The sequence below is a fragment of the Lissotriton vulgaris genome, chromosome 2_2 (genome assembly GCF_964263255.1).
Source record: "Lissotriton vulgaris chromosome 2_2, aLisVul1.2, whole genome shotgun sequence".
Taxonomy (NCBI): Eukaryota; Metazoa; Chordata; class Amphibia; order Caudata; family Salamandridae; genus Lissotriton; species Lissotriton vulgaris.
Genome location: NC_141688.1, coordinates 215125074 through 215151327, shown reverse-complemented (window position 1 = coordinate 215151327; position 26254 = coordinate 215125074). Strand labels below are relative to the sequence as shown.

At 48.6% G+C, this 26254-nt stretch overlaps 1 protein-coding gene across 2 annotated transcripts in view; it reads left to right on the top strand.

The window, feature by feature from the left end:
• Window positions 1-5697: 5697 nt before the first annotated feature.
• Window positions 5698-26254, top strand: part of CTTN (cortactin) — a 211206-nt gene continuing 190649 nt past the window's right edge. Inside the window, exon 1 of one of the 2 annotated variants that reach the window (XM_086959558.1) lies at window positions 5698-5916. The gene's annotated coding sequence lies outside the window, so the exon portion shown is untranslated. The remainder of the gene's footprint in view (window positions 5917-26254) is intronic. The other variant, XM_086959559.1, reaches the window with a different exon arrangement.

Here is a 26254-nt window from a genome sequence, read left to right as displayed (position 1 = left end):
ATCTCCTCTATATCTCATATTCTTCTCTTTCAATATGGCGACCTTCTTAGTGTGTTTCCTTATGTATGTTTCTCACACTGTAGTCCTTTCACACTTCTTACTATTCTTTCACTCTGAGTCCTTTTTCTATTTTTGTGACACTTGTCAGTATATTGTTGTCAGACCCGTCTCTCCTCGTATTCAAACCCTGGCACGCCGTCAGGCACCCGACTAACCATTTCACGTAAGTCAGCATGGGAGCACTCCTGTATACACGGCGGCTCATTCGCGAGCCTGTTGACTTTATTTCAATGTTTGTCACGTGAATCTATTTGGGCGCACCTTTTCCAACGCTGTGACACGCTCGCGTGTCTTCCGATTTTATTGTTATTCACGAGGGTGCTAGACACCACAGATTTTCTCTTCCGGTTTCGCTCACCACACGGTTACCTCTCTCGGGACCTTGGGTCTTTTTTACTTCAAACACCGCTATTTTGTAATCATTCTCCGTTCTGATATTAGGATGTGTTCATTCACCTCTTGTGCAGTTACATTTAAAACGACTTATGTCTCTTTGCATTCGATCGTATTATGATTTTGCATTTACTGTGGCCACATTTGTTTTTCTTGTAGAGCATTCCCTTGATAAAGGGCTTATGCCCGAAATGCATCGGGGATTTTGTGTTAAAGGATTACCATGTTTGGATGACGAACTTTGGATTTGTTGATAAACAGCTGAATATGCTTGAATATTCACTTAATGAAGATTAAAAGTGTTTATACACACTAACAAACTTGGGACTACTAGGTTTATTGATTAAGACCACGGTCTTTACGCTGTGCATTGGATTGTTCTCCTCTCGGTAGGGGGACCTCCCATTTTATTAGCCTTGTGCATTCACTGTTGGGTCAGACAGTGCATTATCCGATGGCACGCAACAAATCATCACCACACTCATACAATTGATTATTCACGCTGTGCGAGTTCCCACACTATATAGTATCCTCAGGTTCACCACTTGATCCAATGCCTCATAAGATCTGGAAGGCATTCCAAGATGAGTTGTTTCCTCCATTCTATTCCATCTGCTGCCAGTCATTGACTACAGCGTCAGTCCCAGACAGCTGGAAGTTTGCAATAGTAACACCACTGCTAAAAAAGGCTTCTCTGGACACTCTATGCTCGGCCAACTATAGACCTATTTCGCTCTTCCCATTTGCGATAAAAATCCTCGAGAAGTGGGTCACGAGAGCCTTGTCCAACTTCCTGGAAACAAATTCCTGTCTGGATGCAGCCCAATTTGGCTTCAGACCGGCCCATGGCACCGAGACCGCATTGGTCACTGAGTTGGACGATCTACGAACGCGTGTCGACAGGGGTAAGTCAGCATTTTTAGTGCTGCTTGACATGTCGGCCGCGTTCGACGCGGTGGACCATGAGGTTCTATTGGGCCGTCTTCGGAGAGTGGGAGTAAATGGTCTGGCTCTAAGTTGGTTAACATCTTATCTTTGCAACAGACAGCAAGCTGTGGCGTTACCACCATTTCGATCAGCCACACGACAGGTGAACCAAGGTGTCCCCCAAGGGTCGGTGGTCAGCCCTATCCTTTTTAACTTATATCCCCGACCCCTGGTAGATCTGATAAAGTCATTTGGCATATCAGTCATCAATTATGCCGATGACACTCAATTGATTTTTTCATTTGAGGGCACTGAGATAGTTTTGAGGGACACCTTTAAAAATGTAAAAAATGTAAGGTGTTTTGTAGCGCGCTCAATTACTACCGGAGTATCCTGGCGCGAATGACCGCTGGGGAACCCGTCCTGGCTTTCCCTGTGAGATGGTCCCATGCTGGGTATCTCCAAGGTGAAGCCAGGCATCCCCGGCGTCTGTGGGGGGCCGTTGTAGAGATGAGGCAAGCTTAATGCCCAGAGTTACCGAGTGTGATCACTGCCCAAAGTGGGCACCGAGGCGAGAATTATCAGTCCGCTGACCCTGGTCCTCGACCCTGCCGCGTCGGGAATCGAACCCTGGTCCCGGGCCGTTCTCAGCCTCCGGGTCTGCCGCCTCTAACCAGTGAGCCACACCTCTCTACCCAGTGAGCCACACCTCTCTTTAACCGCTGTATGTCGGCTACAGCAGAATGGCTGCGAGCTAACTCATTCCAATTTAATGGGTCGAAAACGGAGGTACTCCATTGCTCCCTAGATAGTCTCCCCACGCGTTACCGGATGACTTTTGGCCAACTTCTATTCCGGGCTCGGTGGAAGCCGCAGAATCGGCTCGTAATTTAGGAGTTCTGTTTGAACCCTATTTACAGCTCGATGCCTCTGTAAATAGGACTGCAGCGACCTGTATGGGCCTGCTTCGTGCCCTACGTAAGATCCTCCCAATACTCCCCCGGGGAGCCAGAGCAGAGGTAGTGCGCAGTTCTATTCTCAGTAGGTTAGACTACTGCAACCCACTACTTCTGAGAGCCCCTAAGATCTTGATCCTAAAGTTGCAGAGGATTCAAAACATGGCTGCTAAATTGGCTCTATCTCGGCCACGTTCTGCTTCTTCATCTGCAGCATAAGCCGATCTTCACTGGCTACCGGTCCAGCAGAGGATTGCCTTTAAAGCTTTATGCCTCGTATTCAGGGCTCTGCACGGACTAGGACCAATACCACTCCAAAATCTTTTTTCTTGGTATCAAGCTGCCAGACTTCTGAGATCCTCCTCTGCGTTCCTGGTGAGGATTCCCAGGATTAACAGAGTGAGGCTGGGCGGCCGTGCTTTTAGTTTCACAGCCGCCACGTTATGGAATACCCTACCTCTGGCATTGAGGAGTAGCCAAGATCGGTCTTCTTTCAAAACGGATCTTAAGACCTATCTGTTCCCAAGAGCAATGTAGTGCACCTCACCTGATGGTTAGATATGGTCTCAGCGCCAGGATACCCTTTGGGTGACAGTTGCGCTTAATAAGTATTAAATACATACATACAAGAAACCACGCTGAATAGAGACCTAATCAGCGACTGTCTGACATTGGACGGGGTAGCTAACATCAGTGGGTTATCTTATGTGAGAAACTTGTTCATTGAATTAGGTCATCCAGAGTTCTTTGACAAGCCTACCACCTTAGAAGGGGTTACTAGATCCTCACTGAAAAAGATGGTGGCCACTCACCTTGATACCATCAGATGGAATCATGAAAAATCTAAAAATACTGTGCTCAGATTTCAGGAAATGACACCTTGTGAGGGATTACAACTGTATCTTGTCCTGGTCCAGAGCCCTTACTCCCGCATGTTGTGGACACGCTTTAGATTGGGTACCTTTTTCCGTATGGTCACTCTACCAACTAGTAACGATTGGTCTGCTGCCAAATTAATTTGCCCCTGTGACAACAGTTCATCCCAATCAAACATTCACTTTGCGTTATTTTGTAAATTTTACATGAATCTCAGAAAGAAGTTTGTGTTACCAATCCTTAAATCCTGGGGGATTCGTACATGTAGATCAGCATTCGTGAAACTTCTACAACTAGGAGATGAACATGTTATTTATGCTGTCTCATGTTTTTTAAAATCTGTCATAAAAGTTAGAAGTTCCCTGTAATTGGCTCTGTTTGATAATACATTATTAATGTAATTTTCCTGTTTTTTAATAATTTTTTAGATGACTGAAGATGTTTTTTTAGATATCAATCAAGCCTATTCTGTATAGTATGGACTGTAATCTATTTTTTAAAATTTGTAAAAATTTGATTTTGTGCTTTTATGATTTTAAATCAAAAATCGAATAAAGCTGGTTTTGATTTGAATAAATAAATAAATTCAAAAATGTGTATTTCTTTAACACATGTAAGCTTTGGCATTTATATCACAATATAGCGCTGCACTGAGAAATACTTATTAAAAGTGATTGTTTTTAAATATAAGCTTACAGTCATTCCCACCCTGTCCTCACAATGGTGACAGAGCCATTAGTGAACCAAGAGGCTAGACAGTTGTCATGTGGACCTTGTATGTGGCCCAGATTATTATAGAGCAAAATTAGCCTATCAAACACAATAGGTTTTTGTATAGTTTATTTTCTGATTCAGGTACTTGAATGTGTTTTCAGGTGCAAATATGAACAATAGCGAGTTTTAGTGACATAAAATATTTGCCCAAGCTCTCCCAATTTAAGTAGGGAAGCTCCCATTTATCCAGGTTTTATTTTTTCAATTTGTACAAATCAGCCACTAAATGGCTATCTATTTATCTCTGCTTTTTATGTTAATGCTTTGTTTTTACTACTTGGTGCAGGTTTCTGCTGTTTTTTTTTATATAGTGTTAACTCGACCTGGAGATCTTGAAGCGCTTTACTTGAACACCAGTTCACAGTATACAAGGTCACAGTCGTTTATTTTAGTCACTGTAGATTTTGCCCAGAATTACAGGATGTTGTGCCAACGCAGAGACTCAAACCTAGCTTGTTAAGTTCCAACGTTGGTAGCTCTTGTGGTAAACCCACATCCAGGGTAGATGGAGGGTGGCGGGCAAAGGTACATGAAAGGTCGGCTCATTATGGGCTTGAAGTTCCAAAAAGGAGCTACAGCTGAGCTGGAACCAGACTACAGGCTCAAGCCCTCAGTGCCAGTCTTCCTAGTGCCAAATGTCAAGGCTTCGGTGTGGTAACAGGGACCGCCTTAACCTTGAACCGCTGCTTGACTCTGCTTGGAATCCTAGTTCTAAAGAATAGCCTGCTGGAATTTATAAGAGCTGGCCTGTTGAGTGTGGACATCCGTTCTTACTCTTAAATAACTCTCTAGGTGCACTGTATGCTTGTTTGGAAGAAGATATAATGAAAATCTCGAGTTTGTAGGCTACCTACAGAATTGACTAAAATTGGGCCTCCATTGGCGCACCCAAAATAACCCTGGCCAATCCAGGTGAAAATTCCTCAACTGTGCATGGTGTGCTGGCGAGAGGAAGCTTTGCTTCCGTTTTAGCACTGCTGCCGGTTTTGTTGCAGGGGCACGAACCAGCCCCCAATACCAAAATAAGCCCCTGCCACTTTAAAACCAGGGCTCACCCTTCTGGCCCACTAGGAAAAAGCCCGGTGCCTACTACGGCAAGTCCGGCCCCGTACACGTTACATACAGATTAAATAACTTTGAGTATACAACTCTAAATATGACTAAGAACTACATTATAAATGCAAAGAGGAAACCATAGTGCACACATTACATAAATCCATTGTAGTTTCTGCAGTAAATACATTTTGTGTGAGGATAGTTTTCATCTAGTTCTTGAAAATATACATAATTTAATATGGTTAAGGCACACAATGTATGTAGGACTCTCTAATCTTACCGCGAATGCACTTAAAGTTAAGTGCAACACATTATTAACATTAGGACACGAGTATGAAGTGCTAATTGCACGTACATTTCGTGTACTTGTGACGTGTAATAATGGAGCCAAAATTAGGCTGTGCCAATGGTAACAGTTATTAATAACCAGCGCTTAGAATTGAAGTGCGGCACAAAGCGCTGTATAAGAACCAAGTAGTAATTTCCTGTCATTCCGAAGTGTGAGACTCCACTATGTGGCCTCGGCTGTCCTTCACGGTGTGAGACAGCCCGTGGCTGACCTCGGAGGGAGAGACCCCCGGTTAAGCCCTCTCCCTACCCTCCGCCCTGCTCTGCCGCAGCCCCGCTCCCGACTGGGGACGTCACGGATGGAGATGGGAAGTGGGGCCGGGCCGGAAGCGGCGGCTCCAGCAGGGATAAGGGAGGAGGAGGAGGGAGCGAGCGAACAGAGCAGAGCAGGCAGGCGCAGCGGCGTCAGGAAGTGACCGGAGCAGGCAGAGCAACAGAGGAGGGACACAGGCCGGAGACCCCTTCCAAACGCGGCCGGGCCCCCCTGCACCCACCTCCCTAGGACCCGGACCGCTGCAGCGACAAGGTAAGGGAGGAGGGAGTGAGCGAGGGAGGGAGCAAGCAGTGGAGAGAGAGGAAGCGAGGATGGAGGGGGGAAGGATTGGGGAGTGACCGCGAGCTGTGGCGTGGACGAGAGTGCAGACATGTGGGGGTGATTGCTGGGGAGTGACCGCGAGCTGTGGCATGAATGAGAGTGCAGACATGTGGGGGTGATGGCTGGGGAGTGACCGCGAGCTGTGGCATGAAAGAGAGTGCAGACATGTGGGGGTGATTGCTGGGGAGTGACCGCGAGCTGTGGCATGAATGAGAGTGCAGACATGTGGGGGTGATGGCTGGGCAGTGGCAGAGTGCAGACATGTGGGGGTGATTGCTGGGGAGTGACCGCGAGCTGTGGCGTAGACGAGAGTGCAGACATGTGGGGGTGATGGCTGGGGAGTGACCGCGAGCTGTGGCATGAAAGAGAGTGCAGACATGTGGGGGTGATGGCTGGGGAGTGACCGCGAGCTGTGGCATGAAAGAGAGTGCAGACATGTGGGGGTGATGGCTGGGGAGTGACTGCGAGCTGTGGCGTGGACGAGAGTGCAGACATGTGGGGGTGATGGCTGGGGAGTGACCGCGAGCTGTGGCATGAAAGAGAGTGCAGACATGTGGGTGTGATTGTTGGGGAGTGACAGGGTGCTGGGCAGTGAAATAGAGTGTAGTCATGTTGGGAGTTTCCGTGGCATGGGCGAGAGTGAATGGATTCGGTTAGTGGGGAATAACCCTGCCAGTGGCATGGCAAAGTGGAAGGGGTGGTCTGGGGTATAAACATCAGGAGGGGGCTCATCTGGGGTGTGCAGGTATTGATTAAGGAGAAGGGGCGGGAGGGGGGCCGAGTCATTTTTAGAGAGGAAGTGACTGTGAAACTGTCCTGAAGGGCCCTGGAGAGAGCGGGGAACGGAGGGGGGAGTGGCCGAGACTATAAACATTTTTATGGAGAGAATAACCCTGAAGCGGTGTGTGAGAGCGGGACATGACTGGCGGCCCTGGCCAGCAGTGGTATCTGGAATTGGGAGGGAGGGGATATTACAGAGCACCGGTAAAGTATAAAGGTCGAGCATAAGTGACCGGTAAGAGGGAGATGAGTGCAGGGCTGGGGGAGTGACGGTGTTGGGGTGTTGGTGTTATTGGGTAATGAATAAAGGAGGGGGGGGTGCGGGTTAGCTGGGGACTGGAAAGGAAGAGCAGGGCTTGGAAGAGATAGGACAGCTTAGTTTGGGGGAAGAGAACTCATCAGTACAAATGACAGCACGGCGTGGAGCGTCATAGCACGAGACAAACAGTACGCAATAATCGATATAGTTACAACTTGGGAGTAGCTAGCAGGTTCAGTGACAGACAACCTGATGCTTGTGATGTATAGAAGCTTGCAAGATCAGTGACAGGCCTACTCATGCTTGTGGTGTACAAAGTTTGCATGTTCAGCGACAGGCCTACTCATGCTTGTGGTGTACAAAGTTTGCATGTTCAGCGACAGGCCTTCTCATGCTTGCGATGTACAAAGTTTGCATGTTCAGCGACAGGCCTACTCATGCTTGTGGTGTACAAAGTTTGCATGTTCAGCGACAGGCCTGCTCATGCTTGTGGCGTACAAAGTTTGCATGTTCAGCGACAGGCCTTCTCATGCTTGCGATGTACAAAGTTTGCATGTTCAGCGACAGGCCTACTCATGCTTGCGATGTACAAAGTTTGCATGTTCAGCGACAGGCCTACTCATGCTTGTGGTGTACAAAGTTTGCATGTTCAGCGACAGGCCTGCTCATGCTTGTGGCGTACAAAGTTTGCATGTTCAGCGACAGGCCTTCTCATGCTTGCGATGTACAAAGTTTGCATGTTCAGCGACAGGCCTACTCATGCTTGTGATGTACAAAGTTTGCATGTTCAGTGACAGGCCACTCATGCTTGTGATGTACAAAGTTTGCATGTTCAGTGACAGGCCTACTCATGCTTGCGGTGTCCAAAGTTTGCATGTTCAGCGACAGGCCTGCTCATGCTTGTGGTGTACAAAGTTTGCATGTTCAGCGACAGGCCGACTCATGCTTGTGATGTGCAAAGTTTGCATGTTCAGTGACAGGCCACTCATGCTTGTGATGTACAAAGTTTGCATGTTCAGTGACAGGCCTACTCATGCTTGCGGTGTCCAAAGTTTGCATGTTCAGCGACAGGCCTGCTCATGCTTGTGGTGTACAAAGTTTGCATGTTCAGCGACAGGCCGACTCATGCTTGTGATGTGCAAAGTTTGCATGTTCAGCGACAGGCCTACTCATGCTTGTGGTGTTCAAAGTTTGCATGTTCAGCGACAGGCCTGCTCATGCTTGTGATGTACAAAGTTTGCATGTTCAGCGACAGGCCTGCTCATGCTTGTGGTGTACAAAGTTTGCATGTTCAGCGACAGGCCTGCTCATGCTTGTGGTGTACAAAGTTTGCATGTTCAGCGACAGGCCTACTCATGCTTGTGTACAAAGTTTGCATGTTCAGTGACAGGCCTGCTCATGCTTGTGGTGTACAGAAACTTGCAAGATCAGTGACCGGTCTACTCATGCTTGTGGTGTACAAAGTTTGCATGTTCAGCGACAGGCCGACTCATGCTTGTGATGTACAAAGTTTGCATGTTCAGCGACAGGCCTGCTCATGCTTGTGGTGTACAAAGTTTGCATGTTCAGCGACAGGCCTACTCATGCTTGTGGTGTACAAAGTTTGCATGTTCAGTGACAGGCCGACTCATGCTTGTGGTGTACAAAGTTTGCATGTTCAGTGACGGGCCGACTCATGCTTGTGATGTACAAAGTTTGCATGTTCAGCGACAGGCCTGCTCATGCTTGTGGTGTACAAAGTTTGCATGTTCAGCGACAGGCCTGCTCATGCTTGTGGTGTACAAAGTTTGCATGTTCAGCGACAGGCCTTCTCATGCTTGCGATGTACAAAGTTTGCATGTTCAGCGACAGGCCTGCTCATGCTTGTGGCGTACAAAGTTTGCATGTTCAGCGACAGGCCTACTCATGCTTGCGATGTACAAAGTTTGCATGTTCAGCGACAGGCCTACTCATGCTTGCGATGTACAAAGTTTGCATGTTCAGCGACAGGCCTGCTCATGCTTGTGGTGTACAAAGTTTGCATGTTCAGCGACAGGCCTGCTCATGCTTGTGGTGTCCGTACTGCGGTTTGGATTCTTGGTATGCGTCGTCGCGTTTGGTTGCTGTACCTTTAATAAACAGGGTACCTCTGGCATGCATTGGGCTTGAACACCCAAATCAGATTCCGGTCTGTGATCGACATTTGGACCTCGGTGGGATGTCCTCTGCAGACCACCAGATAATCTATTGCTTTCTACCCGCGTGTTCTATAAAAATACAGCAACCATCTGTGTCTCATTGTCGTAGTCATCTCGTGCATACAGTTTTATATGACACATTGGCATGTGAGGCAGAACATGGACATGAGAAGTAGCCCCTAGACATGTGATGCTTATGATGGTGCTGGGCAGACAGGGCTGTCTCTAAGAGTACTTCATGCCCATGGGATTGGCCTTTCCTTCCCTGATAATGTTTCCTAACTATATGGAGTTATTTTCGGATTTGTGTCATGTGCCGGTACATAACTTAAGGGACGAATGAGCTTTTTATAAATGATATAAAATAGAGATAATATTTGCGAATAAAAAAAATCTATGCACTAAATATGTGTGTATTGCAGAGGCACTGTTTCCTTGGTACCAGGGGGCCCTTGCTTGCCTTTATGATGATTATTTCGTGACTTAAGGGGCAGCATTTCAGGATCTTTAGTTGTAGCTTTTTGCCTGTATTTCCAGTCAGGGGTCTGAGCCTGTAAGATCCTCGAAGCTGACCTGTGTCTGAGCCTATAATGTCTCTGTAACCTGGTCAGTAGCTTTTCTATCTAAAGTGTGACACTGAGGGGTTTTTGCAACTTTATTGTGTAAAGTTTTGTACATGAAAACCCAGTCCCATGACTGATAGTCTACTAGAAAGGCACATGATGGGGAAAAATAAACTAAAGATGAAGGTGTGTTGCAAAGAAATTGCTCCCCTCGTGGTAAGTGGGTGTGTACCCCTGCCCGGAGTGCCCTGGAGAGAGTCCCAGTGCTACCTACTGCGATAAGTATCACTTACTGCAAGGCTGGGCCTGGAGAGCAGCCATGAAGGGATATTTGAAAGGGAACCAGCCTCGATCAGTCTTGAAGCACAAGTCCCAGTCTGCAAAACGTGTTTAAATCTAAACAACCCCACTTTGTTCCAGTTCCAAGTTCTTCACGGAAGGGGGTGATACGCAGAGCACTTGAATAACAGCTGTGTGATCGGGGCTGGTGTCTGCCTGATAGCCAGGCTCCAGGGGGTGGGGGTTGAGCTGAGGGTCTGATCTGTGTGTATAACGCTGCCTGCTGAGAGAGGGAAGAAGTGTGCCTGGCCCCGTGGCATCCTGGGGGAAAAGACCAGTGTGCAGTACACTTGGAGAAAACCAACTACTCTAGAGAGCGAAGCCAGGAAGGGTCCTGGTCTCTCTATGCAGCACTAGCGTGAACTGCCCAAAGGCTTCACCAGCATGAGGGCAATTGTGTTCGGAGGCTGTGAACTGGTGCTAGCACTGCTTAAACCAAACAGTAGGGCGCGGTGTCTCCACTTAAGGTGGTCGTGGTCAGCCTGGATGCTGCAACTGCCCAAGGGAGGCCCCGCTGACTAGTGGTCCCTGTGTCCGCCGCTGTTGGGCTGGGGCTGCAGCTACTATTGAAGGCGACATGCCTCTACGCCAGGTCCTGCCCGGCTGACACGCCCAGTGATTCCTGTTCCCTATCCGCTGTATTGAAGGCCAAGGATGTCTCCTCTGCCCGCCTCGCCACACCAGCTCTAAGACCCAAGATTGGGATTGAGACGCCTGCTGAGAAAGCAAGCGCGAGGATTTGAGACTTTCTGCCCAAATTGATACCTGTGGTGAGCGCTTGCTCTGAATTGTGCGTCTAACCTCGGCTGTTAAGTTATCTGTACCTTTGCCAATGCACGCCCCTGTCCGCAGAATAGGAGAAACTAGAACTATTAGGATTACCGGGCTGAGAAAAGAGCTTAGAAAGTGGGTGTGTCATTCATTTACTGGCGTTTGTGACCAGGAACACCACACTGAAGCTGCTAATCCAACTCAGTTGTGTAGTATTTCGTTGTGTTGTGTGATTTAGGTAAAAATAAAGTACTTTAAAGGTAAACATTGGGCAGGACATTGAGTTCAACTACACTCCCTCCCTGAGAAACCCTTGACTGCTCAGTCCTCGCTACCCTGAGAGTCCAGTGTGGAGTGGGTTGTACTGCGCCCACTGTGCAGTGCCAGATTCGGATGGACACCGGGTCAAACCACTTGCTCCGCCAAGGCCCTGTAGCCCCGTCTGCCTGTGAGAAACTTTTTAGCCAATCTGCTGCCGAAACTATGCTACTAACAGGGACCTCGATATCACTTTCAAAATGTGTATACATCGCTAGTTTTGGCAAGGGCGAGATCCATTTCCAAAGACCTGTGGGTAGCCTTAAACTCGCCCAACATGTCTTGAATGTTTCAAGGGTTCCCTTTCAGGATTGCCTGCAACACCAAGGGCCCTCGAGCCCATTGACGATTGTAAGATGCACACACTGCCTCGGTTTATTCAACCTCTTGGGAGGTGACCTCGAGATGAGCTACCGAAAAGGGGCGTGCTGTGAAGGGGTCCATGAAGGGACAATCTGATGCAGATATAGGTAAAGGGACAGAGTGAAGCACCTGCGTAATGACAATCCGTGCATAGGGTGACCAACCGTCCGTAAATTTCACGGACAGTCCGTAATTTCAGCCGTCTGTCCGTTGTCCGTGAAGGATTCTTTAACGGACGCCATTTGTCCGTAATTTTAACCACCCACCTCCCTTCTTGACTCCGATGCTGTTGGGTCATTAGGTCTCGCCTGTCGATGCGCATGCGCATCGAGCAAGCGAGACTATAGGGGCTCATCGACTCTTTATCTAACTTGCAAGGAATCGTGGCGATTCCTTGCAGTGCCCGTGACTTTTAAGGTCAATGCGCATGCGCATTGAGCTTATGCGCATGCGCATTGACCTTAAAAGCGCGTGCGCGTGCACGTCCGTCTCCTAACAACACACACACACCCTCTCCCCCGCTCCGCCCCCTCCCGCCGTGTCGCATTTCTCTTTCTCCTCCCCCTCCCCTCTCTCCCCTCCGTCTCGTTTCACACACACCCTCTCCCCCGCTCCGCCCCCTCCCCGCCAACACCGCCTCGCGAGCTCGTCATTCCAAACCCGCCCTCCCCCACCTCCCCCCCTCCTCCTCTCCTCCCCTGCCTGCCGCTAGCCTTGCCTACTCTCTCGCACCCTCCCCCAGCTCCGCCCCCTCACTACTTGTTTTCTTTGCCCTTCCTTCCTCTTTCTCTTGCTACTTTCAGTGTTTAATACTCTGCCCCTTTCTTTTTCCCGCTAATCTTCTCCCTCTCCTCTTCCGTGTGCCCCATCTCGTTCCATTCCTCTTGTCCACCCTGGCGCTTTCCTCCGTCACCACCTGCCTTCTCTCTGTGTCCTTCTCCGCTTCCGTGTCTATTTGGAGAAGGACAGACGGAGATCCCACTAGCTCGCGGTACTCCATCCGAGGACGGCAGCCGAAACGGGCTCCAACATTTCCACCAATCATGTGTACCTTCTGGCTTCTGGTAACTCTCTGTTATTCCGTCTATGACAAGAAGTTGATACCGTTTGCTGCAGTTGTGTGATAAATGCTGAGACGGGCCAAGCTCCGGTTCTGCGTGTGTTTCTCTGCCTGTTTGTGAGCGCGAAAGAATTGAGATGGTTCTATGTTCCCTGGCTGCTCTTTTCCTAAGCACCTTGAATGTCGAAACCCGACCAGTTTCCCCATGGCCCGTTGCAAATGAGCAACCGGTATTGCATTTGTTACAGACTTATTTATTTTTTTTTTTTTCCAATCATATTCCGGTTTTTGGTCGTGCCTGCCAGACATCGTAGCTTTCTGGTTGCAAAAGACTTATTGTTGGTTTGCTATGAAAATACATATCGGATTGAAGCCTGCCCGTTGGTTACCACTTGTTGGCATTCCTGTCACCCTCGTTTTTCAGCGTCTTTGTGTCCCAGCTTGTCATTTGTGTCTTTGTCCCTCTCATGAAGCCAAGTCTCTTTACCATCTCTTTTGATTGGATTTTTTGCCCCCACCCCAATTGCTTTTCAAGCACTATTTTTTTCTTTTTGGTTGAGCACTCCATGAGAGTGTACGTGTTTTCCACCTGTCTCCGTCATGTACCTCTATCCCTCTGCAGTCTTTGTAGTTATCTGTTACCTGTGTGCTTCTCCCTGCCCCGCCTCCATGTTTTTGCACACACTCTTGTGTCCTCCCCGTTGAGCTTTTGCTCGTGTGCTTCTCCCCCATCTACTCCACATTGCTTACTTGCCCCCTGCTTCTCTTTCCCACCACGGCTTTCTGTGTTTGTCACCCGGCCCTTCATGTTGCTTCCCCACCTTGCCCTCCTTTGTTGTCACTTGTTGCTTCTCTTGCCCACCCCCCATTGCTTCCCCTCACCTGCACTCTGTGTTGCCACACCAGCTCCCGCCACCTGCACTTCAAAAAATCACAAAACACTTGCATACGTATTTTCTTTTAACTTGTTGATCCAGCTCGGATCAGTAATAAAAAGAACGGAAAAAAAAACCTGAAACTATCTGCGTCATTTTGTAGGCATGCAAGTGTGCGGGCACAGCAACTAAATGATGCAACTGGTCACATCAAGGTATTTTTTTTATTTAGCCATGCTGCACATTTCATGGTGCCGTTCAGCCTGGCTAAAATCCATTGACAAAGCTAATTGGTCTCCAAGGTTAGACCTATTAGCTTAGCGAATGCTTTGTATCTTGTGCTCTTAAAGGTAGAGTTGCCAGTGTATTATAGGCCATAGCTGCTGCCGATTACCAGGGCAGCCTTTCGTTCAAGTGGAGCATTATGTGATCACTACTTCTGGCCATAAATGCTAATCCATGCACTTTGTTCACAAAACACGTTTTCCCAACTCCTCTCGAGATTTCAGGCTTAGCCTCTGACAGTCATTGTCCCATGTTCCACCCTCTCCCCCACCCCAGCTCAAGAGTCCTCCTCTGGTTCATCCCACCTGTCATTCATCTACTGCCTTACATGCTTCTGCGTCGGAGGGCAACTATTTGGAATCATTTGAACAGGAATGCTTGGTTTTATCTACGTATCGTTTACATCAAAATGAGGTAAATTTGGTACCAGTTAGCCTCTCTGTTAAAAGTCTACCCTTTTTTGATGCGGTGTCTGTTAAAGTGCTGAAAACAACTGCACACCTCACCCTCACTCACCCTCAACCCCTCACCCTCACCCACCCCCAACCCCTCACCCCCTCACCCTCACTCACTCACCCTCACTCACCCTCACTCACCCTCACTCACCCTCACTCACCCTCACTCACCCTCACTCACCCTCACTCACCCTCACTCACCCTCACTCACTCACCCTCACTCACTCACCCTCACTCACTCACCCTCACTCACTCACCCTCACTCACCCTCACTCACTCACCCTCACTCACTCACCCTCACTCACTCACCCTCACTCACTCACCCTCACTCACTCACCCTCACTCACTCACCCTCACTCACTCACCCTCACTCACTCACTCACTCACCCTCACTCACTCACTCACTCACCCACTCACTCACCCTCACTCACTCACCCTCACTCACTCACCCTCACTCACTCACCCTCACTCACTCACCCTCACTCACTCACCCTCACTCACTCACCCTCACTCACTCACCCTCACTCACTCACCCTCACTCACTCACCCTCACTCACTCACCCTCACTCACTCACCCTCACTCACTCACCCTCACTCACTCACCCTCACTCACTCACCCTCACTCACCCTCAACCCCAACCCCTCAATCACCCTCACTCACCCTCAACCCCTCAGCCTCACCCTCACCCACCCTCAAAAACTCACCCTCAACACCTCACCCTCACTCACCCTCAACCCCTCACCCCCTCACCCTCAACCTCGAACACTCCCCCTCAAACCTCACCCTCACTCACCCTCACTCACCCCCTCACTCACCCCCTCACTCACCCCCTCACTCACCCTCACTCACCCTCACTCACCCTCACTCACCCTCACTCACCCTCACTCACCCTCACTCACCCTCACTCACCCTCACTCACCCTCACTCACCCTCACTCACCCTCACTCACCCTCACTCACCCTCACTCACCCTCACTCACCCTCAACCCCTCACCCTCAACCCCTCACCCTCAACCCCTCACCCTCAACCCCTCACTCACCCTCACTCACCCTCAACACCTCAGCCTCACCCTCACTCACCCTCAACCCCTCACCCTCACTCACCCTCACTCACCCTCAACCTCATGCTAAAGATTTACAAAAAAACCCATAAACAATTCTAAAAGCACTAACTCTAATGCTGCGAGACCTATTGCATTTCTAATGCTTGTTTAACAGACTCCGATGCAAGCTGGGATACCCCGCAGCATTGGAGAGGCACAGCGGGATGGCAACCCTCACACCTCCAGCCCTTGATGAGCTGTGAAGAGGTGCTTGGAGGTGACTGAGAGGGAGGGGCTGTCGCTTCAGGAGCAGGGGCATCCATTCACATGCAAACAGCCCTGAATGCGCCATGTCTCTGCAATTTAGAGGGGCCTCCCAGGGCCCCAGACATCCTAGAACCGGCCCCATTACACCGAGACAGCACGTGGTTTCAACAAACCTCGGTTCTGCAAACATGCAGTCTATAATGTAATAAAATTAAGAAATGGCACAAACGCACCCACACGGATTAACAAAGTATGGAGGACAATCAGTTCTCTTGGAGTATCTCTTTTAAGTACTGTACATCACAGTTGGAGATGGCAAAAGTAACATTTTGGAAAGAGAGCCTGTCTTCTCGTGGTCTTGTCCAGGAGGGGGTAAAAAGCCCTACCCCACCCTGGAAGAGACCAAGATGATACTAGAATACAGCACGCCCACTCCGGTGCCCACCCTGGTGGATCCTCTTCCCCCTTCTGAGATGGCTCCTGTCCCCCCATGTGGTGGCTCCTGCCCCCCCGCCCCCCCCCCCCCCCCCCCCCCGCACAGCGCCTGTGATGGCTCCTGTCCCCCCATGTGGTGGATCTGTCTCTGCCCTGGGTAGCTTCTGTTCCAGTCCTGGAATGGCTCCTGCAGCGAGGGTGAAGTTCTTGATGGGCCTCTTCTCAAAAAGGCTCAGATTAAAATTAATATGTTAAGGTGGGCGAGTGAGTAAGTGAAGGGATGGGTGGATGAATTAGTGAAAGGGTGAATGGATGAATGAAAGATTGAATAGATGGATAATGAGAGAGGATGGATGAATTGATGAGTGATTGGAAGGATGGAGGAGAGAAAAGGTAAATAGCTGGATGTATGGGTGGAAGGGTAGCTGGATGGGTAAACGGGTGGATGGATGGGTAAAAGGGTGGATGGATGAGTGAGTGGGTGGATGGATGAGTAAAATGATGGATGGATGGGTTGATGAATTGATAAGTGCAAGGGTGAATGGATGAACGGATGAGTGAAAGGGTGGATGTAAGGATGGATGAGTGAGTGAAAGGGAGGGTAGATGGACAAAAGGATGAATAGATGAGTGAAGGAGTGAAAGGATAAATGGATGAGAGGAATGATGGATGAGTGATAGGGCCAATGGATGGATTCATGAGTGGATGGATGGATGGGAGGGTGGATGGATGGATGGAAGGAAGGATTGCTAAGTGAAAGGGTCGATGGAGAGAGAAAGGGAGGATGGATGGATGACTGAAAGGATGGATGGATGGATGACTGAAAGGATGGATGGATGGATGACTGAAAGGATGGATGGATGGATAACTGAAAGGGTAGATGGGTGGAAGGATGAGTGACAAGGTGGATGGATGAATGAATAAATGAAAGGATGGCTGGATGGGTGAAAGGGTAAATGGCTGAATGGATGAGTGAATGGGTGGATGGGTAGAAGAGTGGATGGATGAGTATACAGATGTATAGGGTGAAAAGGGTGGATGGATGGATAATGGATTGATGAGTGAAAGGATGAATGAAGGGATGGATGAGGGAAATAATAGATGGAAGGATACATGATGGCTAAGTTTGCAACTGGTTGAATGTTTGGATATGGCTGGGCTACTTATATACTATTGCGCAACCTCTGATGTGTCTGTAACTTATCCAATTGTCCTAAAGTTTTGTCCTGAATTTTGACCTCCTGCCCTGAATTTGTGTCCTGAATTTTGACCCTTTGTCTTGAATTTTTACACTCACCGTCCTGAATTTGCACCAATGCCAGTTGGTCACCCTACGTGCACCTAGTGTGCACCTGGAGCCCAGGGGCTGGTGGCACGGATGCCCTGCCGCCCAGGAGGGGTCCGTGGAGCCTGGATAGTCGCTGCACTCAAGTACAGTGCTCTGGTACAGGCTGACTTCACCGTACTGTGCAGGCCCCGTAGCAGCAGGATAAACCGAGGGGTGAGATGGCCAGGGAGGGCACGGCTGGAGAATGGAGAGACCAGGGGCCGCAACACAGAAACTCTGCACTTGTGCAAAACCATGGAGCATCTGCACCACTGCTGACGCACGTGGGTGCAGAATGGAGCAGACCTGGAAATAAAGGAGCGCCCTTTGTTTACTCCACTTCTCAGACGTGCAGGAAGCGACTGAGGCAGCCTGATTTTTGTCTGCTTTAATATTATATTAGTAGCTAAACTGTGTAAATGTCATTTGCTCTTATTTCAGAGTTCTAAATGGACTAAGATCTTAAAATCGGACAGTGGTGGGACTTTATAGGAGTATAAAAAGTGTTATGAATTTTTAGAAATGGTCTCTCAATCAGCTAACTTTTTGGTGTAGTTGCAAACGTTTTATGTCATGTTGACCTGGGCAACAAATGTTTAATTGTTCCATATAAAGTTGCATAAGCAGCAAGCTAGTGCAAACGTGTTTGGCCTTTTATTTACATTAGAGCAAAGTTGAGCGCCGGAAGCAGCAGGGTGTAGAGCTGTGGGGGTGTGTATGCACAGCACACCACGTCAGGATGACGTGGGCCTCGGTGGTCCGGCACTACAGAATGGGACCACGGGGGGAGGGGAACCCTCTGCAATAGTATATACGGAGCCTTGGCAGGGGTCATACGCAGGTCAGGACCTGGGAGAATTAATAGTGACTCCTTAGCACCAGGTGTTTAATGAGAGGGGTATTACTTTCCGTTGCTATGCGGGGTATCCCGAGGTCTCGTGCACTGTTTCTTGACTGTGCTTTGTTTATTTTTTGGGGGGTCACGCAGGGCTTAGCGGGCATATGAAGCCTTGGCTTCATATGCACATTAGGACGAAGCCTGGTTTTGGGGAATGCGGCGTCATACGGACTTTAAAGCATGCTTTCGATATAAGGCGTTTGTAAGGCGGGGGGGGGGGGGGGGGGCTCAGGCTCTGTTTATGTTTATGGTGGCGAGGAGCCCCGGGCCCCTCCCTGCAGGGCTCCGGATCTCACGGGGCCGTGCAGTGGGTGTGTGCAGCTAAACCTGTTGCACCTGCGGCTGGGCGTGGCTGCTTCGGATCCCTCACTCGCCTGAAGTGTTTGCATTTCACGCTGCACTACCACAGTGCGAGGCCTCCTGCACGCCTGTCACTGACGCCCTCTAGGCCCCTGGGACACGCGCTCTAACTTGTCACCTTTTCACAACTGGGATGAGTGTGACACTTCTGTTTGTGAGGCGTTGCGTCTTGGAGCGGAGGGTTCCCGTGCTGAAAACGTTTGTAAAATGATGCATTTTAAACCCCAGTTAAGTCTGCGGGAACGCGCGCGCGTGTTTCTTTTTTTTTGTAATTTTAATAACCCTCCAGACACTTGGGCTCCGCCTCTCTTGCTCTGTCACACCACAGACATCTGCTGAAGCTAGGAGGATCCTTCTCCTACCTCGCCCCCCAAGTCCTGGAACAACCCCCCATCCCCAAACAGCATCCTACTCGCAGGAATAAAGCCTTTTCGAACTATTGTGTCGAACGTTTTCAATTCTATGAAGGACACGAAGGAAAATATTATGCTTCTTTCTTTACTTGGAATATACAGCAGCCGATCCATCTTTAAACTACATAACCCAGGAGCCCTCACGGCTCCTTCTGCCACCAGTCACTGGGCTCATGTTAGAATATAAATGTCAATAGAACCTTAGTCCTTCCTCTTTCTTTGAGGAAAAAGTAACTGAAGTCCATAAAACCTTTATCCAGTGGAAATGTAAAATGAAACGGCCACAGGCCAGCAGGCAAAGAGGCACATCCTTCACAATGAGCAGATTTAGTGGTAGTCGCACCGCAGACCACTTAAAGTCTCCTCGGCATCCGTACCTGAAAAGAAAACAGAAGCCATAATATCCCTCCTCCGTGATCTCCTTCACAAATACTGGGGGCAAACCATAGCCACAGTAAAGCATGCCATTGTCAAATCATAAAGACATATGTATGTACGTGTACCCTCAGATGACGGTATGACATTATACAACATTCCAGGGAGGGATAATCCTAGCCTCCATGTCCTTAATAGAATTGAAAATTCTTGACGTGCCAGCTAGACATTAATTCTATGTCAGGAAATGGAGGCCTCAGAGGTAAATGTTGTAGTGCTTATATAGCGCACAATCACCCTAAGGGGTTTCACAGCGCTGTACACATACCGCTCTGGAACCCCTCCTGGCCTTTCCATGTGAAGTGCCCACTCCTGGGCCCCCCAAGGTGAGGCCAGGCATCCTGGCACTGTTGTGGAGATTAAGCAAGCTATTGCCCAGAGTTGCAGCGTGGGACCCATGATTAGAATAGGCACAGAGGCGAGAATTGTCAGGTTCGGGGAAATTTAGCCCAAGACCCGCCGGAGGCGGGGAATTGAACCCTGGTCCGGGCAGGAGCTCTGCATCAGGGTGTGCTGCTCTAACCATTGAGTCACACTGATTATGCTAGTTTAACACCTCATTAGATGCAACATCTAGAATTGGCTTGTGATAGAAAACTTTAAAGATGGAATCAGAAGACCAATCCGCAGCGGTCATATTGTCCACCAAATGAGAACCGTGAGAAAAAGCTTTAGAGGCCATAGCCCCTCTCACTGATTGAGCTCCAAAAAGGGAGACTTCAATTACAGCCTCAGACAACGACCGTTCAACACAACGGGCTACAGTACCTGAAGAGATTGGGCGGAAAGGCTTCTGCAAAGAAATCAACAATTGTCCTATAACATCACTTCGCAATTCACATGTACAGTCTTCATAACACTTCAGATATTAAACAACGCCCATTTTTCTGGTGATGTGGAAAAGTAGGGTAAATTAAATATCTGGAAATTATTTTGGTACGTCGTAAAGGACTCCCTTGAAGTATATACTCTTCCTGCCAAATCTAAGACCCTCTCCTCCAAGATCTGTCTACAAGAAATAAGATATAAAAGGACCGTGAGTTTCGCTTACAGTTGTTTGAGCAAAAGACCCTTGTTCCCAAGCTATTCTCTGATAAAACGTAATGCAACGTCAACATCCCACACATGGAATATTTAAGTTGTAGTTGACGATCCAACTGGATACCTCCGAATAGTTTACAAACAAGTGGATGCTCACCTATCGGTTTGTCATCCAGATGAGGATGGTCTGCCGAGATAGCTGAACGGAAATTGTTCACCATCCTATAAGCCAGGCCCTGACTGGTAATATCTGATGGGGAAATTCACAATCACATGGATTCCTGATCTCAGGGGATCCACACTCTGCTCACTACACCAGCAACCCCATCTGCGTCAGGCTGCTTCATAATGTGCATAGAGGGAGCCCAAGATTTTGATAGGAAGCACAACATGTCCAGCAAAATTCTTGGCATTTACCATTGTGGCCTGAAATTCTTCAACACATGAGGGACAACAGTCCCTGTGTCGCCAGTGGATGTGGAAGCCCCATCGGATCTGAGAGAAGATCCAGAAAGAAAGGATGGTGCATGGAAGGTGCACCGGAGGTGTAAAAGACAGATACATGGCCCCTGGAAACCTGGACTGTGCTTTCCAACAAAGGGTCATCCGTACCACTTGTCAACCCACCTGCTAAAGTACCATCTGAATCCTGATGAATGCGGTAAATGCATGAAACGGACCTGTCTACCAAGACTGTAGAAAGGCATCCGAGCTGACTGCTTGCGGATCTGGTTTTCAACTGTCAAAGAGAGGCAGTTGCGCCTTAAGATGTGAAGCATAGAGGTAACCGTGTAAGGGCTCCAGCGTAAATTCAGAAGTTGAAAGATCCTGGGGTGAAGCTAACAGTTGCTGGATAAATTGAGAGTTCTAGTCCGCTACTACATTGGACCTGCCTGGAATATATGCTGCTGTCCCAGATATGTGATGTCTGAGGCAGTAATGCCAAAAGTACTTGGCAATCGCCACCAGGAGGCGAGATCTAGTCCCGCTTAATCATTTGATATATTGGACTGCTGATACGCTATCCATTCTCAAGCAAATTCAACATCTCTGTGCGTGGGGATCAATTTGAATTGCAAAAGAACCAGCCAGGAGATCCAGACAATTGAGATGTAGATGCACCTGCCACCGTCTCCACAGAGCAACCACCACAGGCTCCCCAGCACCACTGACTGGCCTTGGATTCTATGATCACTCCGTAGTTGGAGCAAAAATGGCTTTGCTGTTCCAGGAAACCATATACTCCAACTCCCATGACCTCTGTCCTGGCTTCCACTGACAGAATAATCTGTTTCGGGTAAGCCAAACCTATGCGTAGGTGCATTATCTTAAAACGTTAATAATGAAGTTGGCCTGGAAACATCTCCCACCATCTCCGTAATAAAGGTAGCCAACTTGTGGCACCATTGCACTGAAGAAATCTGTGATGTGCGGTGTGTGTGTGTGTGTGTATGTATGTATATATATATATATATATATATATAATTAGCAGCCCGCACCAGCGTTGCTTGAGGGCCAACTGCCCGCCTCCCCGACATTGTCAGACCAGGCCCGACTCCCACTCTGACATTTTCCTTTCCTAGCTGCCTCATATTGGAAAAAGATGATGACTGCTGCCTCTTCCAGCTGAGAGCACTGCGAAGGTCCTTGTCTGCCTCACTTCACCCCCCCCTGGGACGCCTCCCCCTGCATCACACAGTCTCGCACTGAGAGTTTAGGAAAAGCTTGAAAACTTTCCCTTTCCTGTGCCGCCGCTCCTCACTGCACAGCCGCTCGTCACTGCACCGCAGCTCCTCCTTCATCGTCATCACGCTCGTCACGGTCATCACGCACGTCGCGTCGCGGCCTGCGCTAGGTCCCGGCCTGCGCTACTTTCAGGGGACTACTTTGTTTTCAAACGTAATTTTTTTTAATTTACTTTTTTTAAAAATTTATATAGCCTATGTCCATCTACACACCCTGACCTTTACAGAGATGTATCAGGTGTGTAGATTGGCGCTGTGGTTCCCGAGTTTACCTGGCCAAAAGGTGCAAGTTCTCTCTTTATAATGGTAGTATAGATATATATTGCTAGATAAGCATCCTTGAGGTCCAGACGAACCATCCAGTCTCCCTTGTGCAAAAGAACTCCCAACAGGTGTAAGCCTTCCATCTTGAAATGGCAATACACTGTCAGCAAATAGAATTATTTTAGATTCAGAGCCAACCGGAACCCATATCTTTTTCGCGACCAAAAATATAGTGCTGAAAAACCTATGAAGGCGAGGAGTCTATTTTGTTATTGCCTTTTTCCGCAATAGAGAAGCCACTTCATTGTCTATGAACCTGCTCTCTGTTTGGAGAAAAATGTAGATGAGTTGGTCAGTTCCTTTGGAGAGGGCTGGAGTAAAACTCCATTTGAAAGATCTTGAACATTCTGCAACACCCACGGATCCTGAGTAAGGACCTTCCAATGTGTAGGAATAAACCTATTCTCCCCTTCCCCCACCTACTTCATGCCCAAGGATGGATAACCCTTTACCTGAATAGGTGGTATCGCTATTTTCTCCCTTGTAGCCTCCTCGCTGGGCACAACACCTCGGTCGCCTCTGCTGGTGGGATATAAGTTGGAACGCAGAGCGCCACCTCTCGGGTTGCATTTCCTCATAAATCCTTTTAGAACCCTCAGCCAGGCGCCCGACCTCTGAAGCGTCAGGCACGGACTAAAAGGCCACTATTAACAACTTTTTTCATAGAGTTCTGGGCATTATCCAGGACTGAAAAGGTGGACAAGCATTTGCCCAGGTCCATTACAAACTTGTCTCTGAAAACTAAACCGTTGGCCAGGGTGACCTCTTCGGTAGAGGACAAATCTGCTAGTTGAGGATCAATCCTCATGAAAAAGGATTTGCTTCTCTCGGTAGACCAGGCGCAATTAGCTTTGCCCAAGAAACAGAGTGCTCTTTGCGCCCATTCAAGAATCTTATTAGGGTAAAGTTGAGAATTGGCATCTTTAGCTTAGATGGCTAAATCCAATAGTTCGGTGAGATGCCCAGAAACATCCGAGTTTATCCTGGCACCTGCGCCAGGCCCTGTCCAGCCCCTTTTTTAGGATCCTCCACAAATTGCTTTCGAAATGTAGCTATCTTGGGATCTAATTCCATTGGGTGGGGGTTTGGGTGGAGTTGGGGTGGTGATCGGGCTAATTTCATCGCGTAAGATACTTGACATCAAAGTATTGCACCCCTCGCGCTAAAAAGCCTGAAGAATATTATCCTGAGCATTGGGTGCCCTGCATGGAAGTCGTACACTTTTAGTGGGTCTGAAATGTACCTGTATTGCTAGGGTCAAAACGGAGATTCTTATCCAGACTCAGTCATGAGCTCTCCGGCCAGAATAATGTGCTGAGGAGGCCCCTTGGTGCTTGGCGGGCCCCCACACACACTGGGAAGCTGCGGGACCCATGTTACGCCATTGGCCATTCATTTTAAATATCAACTCTGGCCAGTGGCGTAACATGGGTCCCTGCAGCTTCCCAATGTGTGTGGGGGCCCTCCCAGGCACCAAGGGGCCTCCTCGGCCCATTATTCTGGCCGGAGAGCTCATGATTGAGTCTGGAGGGGGCCCCTCCAGGTGCCTTACAGGAGCCTCCCCTCAAGTTTTGTTACACCAATGAGGCTGGCGAGTATCATAGTTGAGAACTGATATAGCTTAACGATACGGGCGTTGAGGGTGAGTGGGTTTTAACTTGGTGACTATTTGGAAACATTGAATTATTATTCAATGTTTCCAAATAGTCACCAAGTTGGAACTCTTTCCAGAATTTAATTTCACTCAATGTCTCTAGAGGGACATGGGTAAACCAATTAAGGGCCTCGTCACAATAGATTTTCTGTGTGACCTTTGTGGTTAAGTAGATTTTACAAGCACCATTTAGAAAACCTGGCTGATTTTAGAGTTTAATGGTGCTGCACGTTTTATATAAAAAAAAAATTGATAACCGATATGGAAGTCTGCTACGACATCCAGGCACTTATCGCGAGCAGACTAGATTACAGCAACACACTCCTATTGAAGTATCTTCACCCTCATCACCCACAGGCTCCAAACCATCTAACGACTGCCCCTGATCCATCCTAGCTAAACTCCTAATAAAACCACCCCGCAGTTCAAGATCCTCCGCCACACTAACAAAGCGCTGGACCAGATAGGCCCCACCTACCTCAATCGCTGTCTGAATCCCACCAACCAACTCAAGCCCTCCTCTCTGCTGCCCTCACTCTCTCACAGACCCAGACGATCCGCATGAGTAGTTTTGGAGGGCACCCCTTCTACCTGGCAGCAAAGACATGGAAGGCCATCCTGCTGAACAGGAGAACTGCCTCATTGCGCTCAATCTTCAAGAAGAAACTGAAATACCTGGCTATTCGAGTGATTCCTCGGATCGCCACTCCAACTCGGAGCCTGGACTCCCTCACAAGTGATAAGTTTGCCCTCTATAAATCTGCCTACATTGGCCTCTATAAATCCGCCTACATTACACAAATGGTACAAAAGGGGGTGGTGATGGACTGAGCATCTGAACCAATCAAACACTCACACCCAGTCAATAGATCTGGGTTTAATCCATCATCGTTCTTTAGCCCACTCTGCCACCCCAGTTCAGACATGGCTATATGCAAATCAGTCTGACCCTGTGCCTCATGGGAACAGTCCAGCCCTAACTGCCAAGTCATGTATTCCCTAGACCGGAACCAAGCTTCCGAGGAATGGTTTCTGGCATTACAGCCGTCTTCAGCCCGGCTTGCTTGAATCCAGTGGCAAAGTGAGCAAGGGACTCACGTCTGAGCATTCCCTGCCACACTTATTGCGGTCAAAAGCGGTACAAAAGAGGGTGGTGATGGACGGAGCATAAGTGTGGCAGGGTATGCTCAGACGTGAGTCCCCAGATCTTTTGACTGGGTGTGAGTGTTTGATTGATTTAGATGCTCCGTCCATCACCACCCCCCTTTGCACTACATTACACAAATAGTACTAGCACCTGAAAGGGCGATGGTGTCGACTTTACTTTGGTCGATGTCACCTTAAACGCTGCTGACGCACACATCTCTGGCACACTGATTTAACTTTTATTTATTTATTTATTTTTAACTCCCGGGTATGCCAAACTGTGAAGCATCTTGCAATAATGGGCCTTACCCCATGAGCACAGAATCCAATTCCTTGTAATGCTCTGTTGCGGCAGCCCATGTATCTCTCCTGTTACTTAAAATCACTGCCTCTGCACAGAGAAAGGAATCCAGGAAGGCGTGACCTGTTCAAAGACTGGGGACCTGTCCTGAGGTGGGCTCCTTGCTAACCATCTCTGTGCCACATGCAGTAAAATTACAATCCGAGCCTGTCTCCGACACGCTCTGGGAGCAGGCACAAGATAAGTACTATTTATAAAGCATCTCTAACCCTGTCATCAGTCTGTGGTTGGGTGTTTCAGTGGGTCTGTAAAAATATATCTGTTTGACAAACCCTTTAAGGGCACGACGAATCCAAAAATCCTACTTGTGATTAAAGGCACAAAACAAAACCACTACTTAATCCATCTTCCTTACCAAAATATACCTGTAGAGCTCCAGTGCAGAAAAACAAAGGACAAAGAGCTGCTGGCAAACCCAGATCGAAAGCGCGTGCAGATGGAGTGCCGTCACACAACACTATGAATTGCAAACCTGTATGTGAGCACCTGGGTCTCCAACCTCAAGGGAGAGATAATTGCATGCCAATTGTTTTTTAAATTAACTGAAGCTACCCGCGCTGCCTGCAGTGCAACAT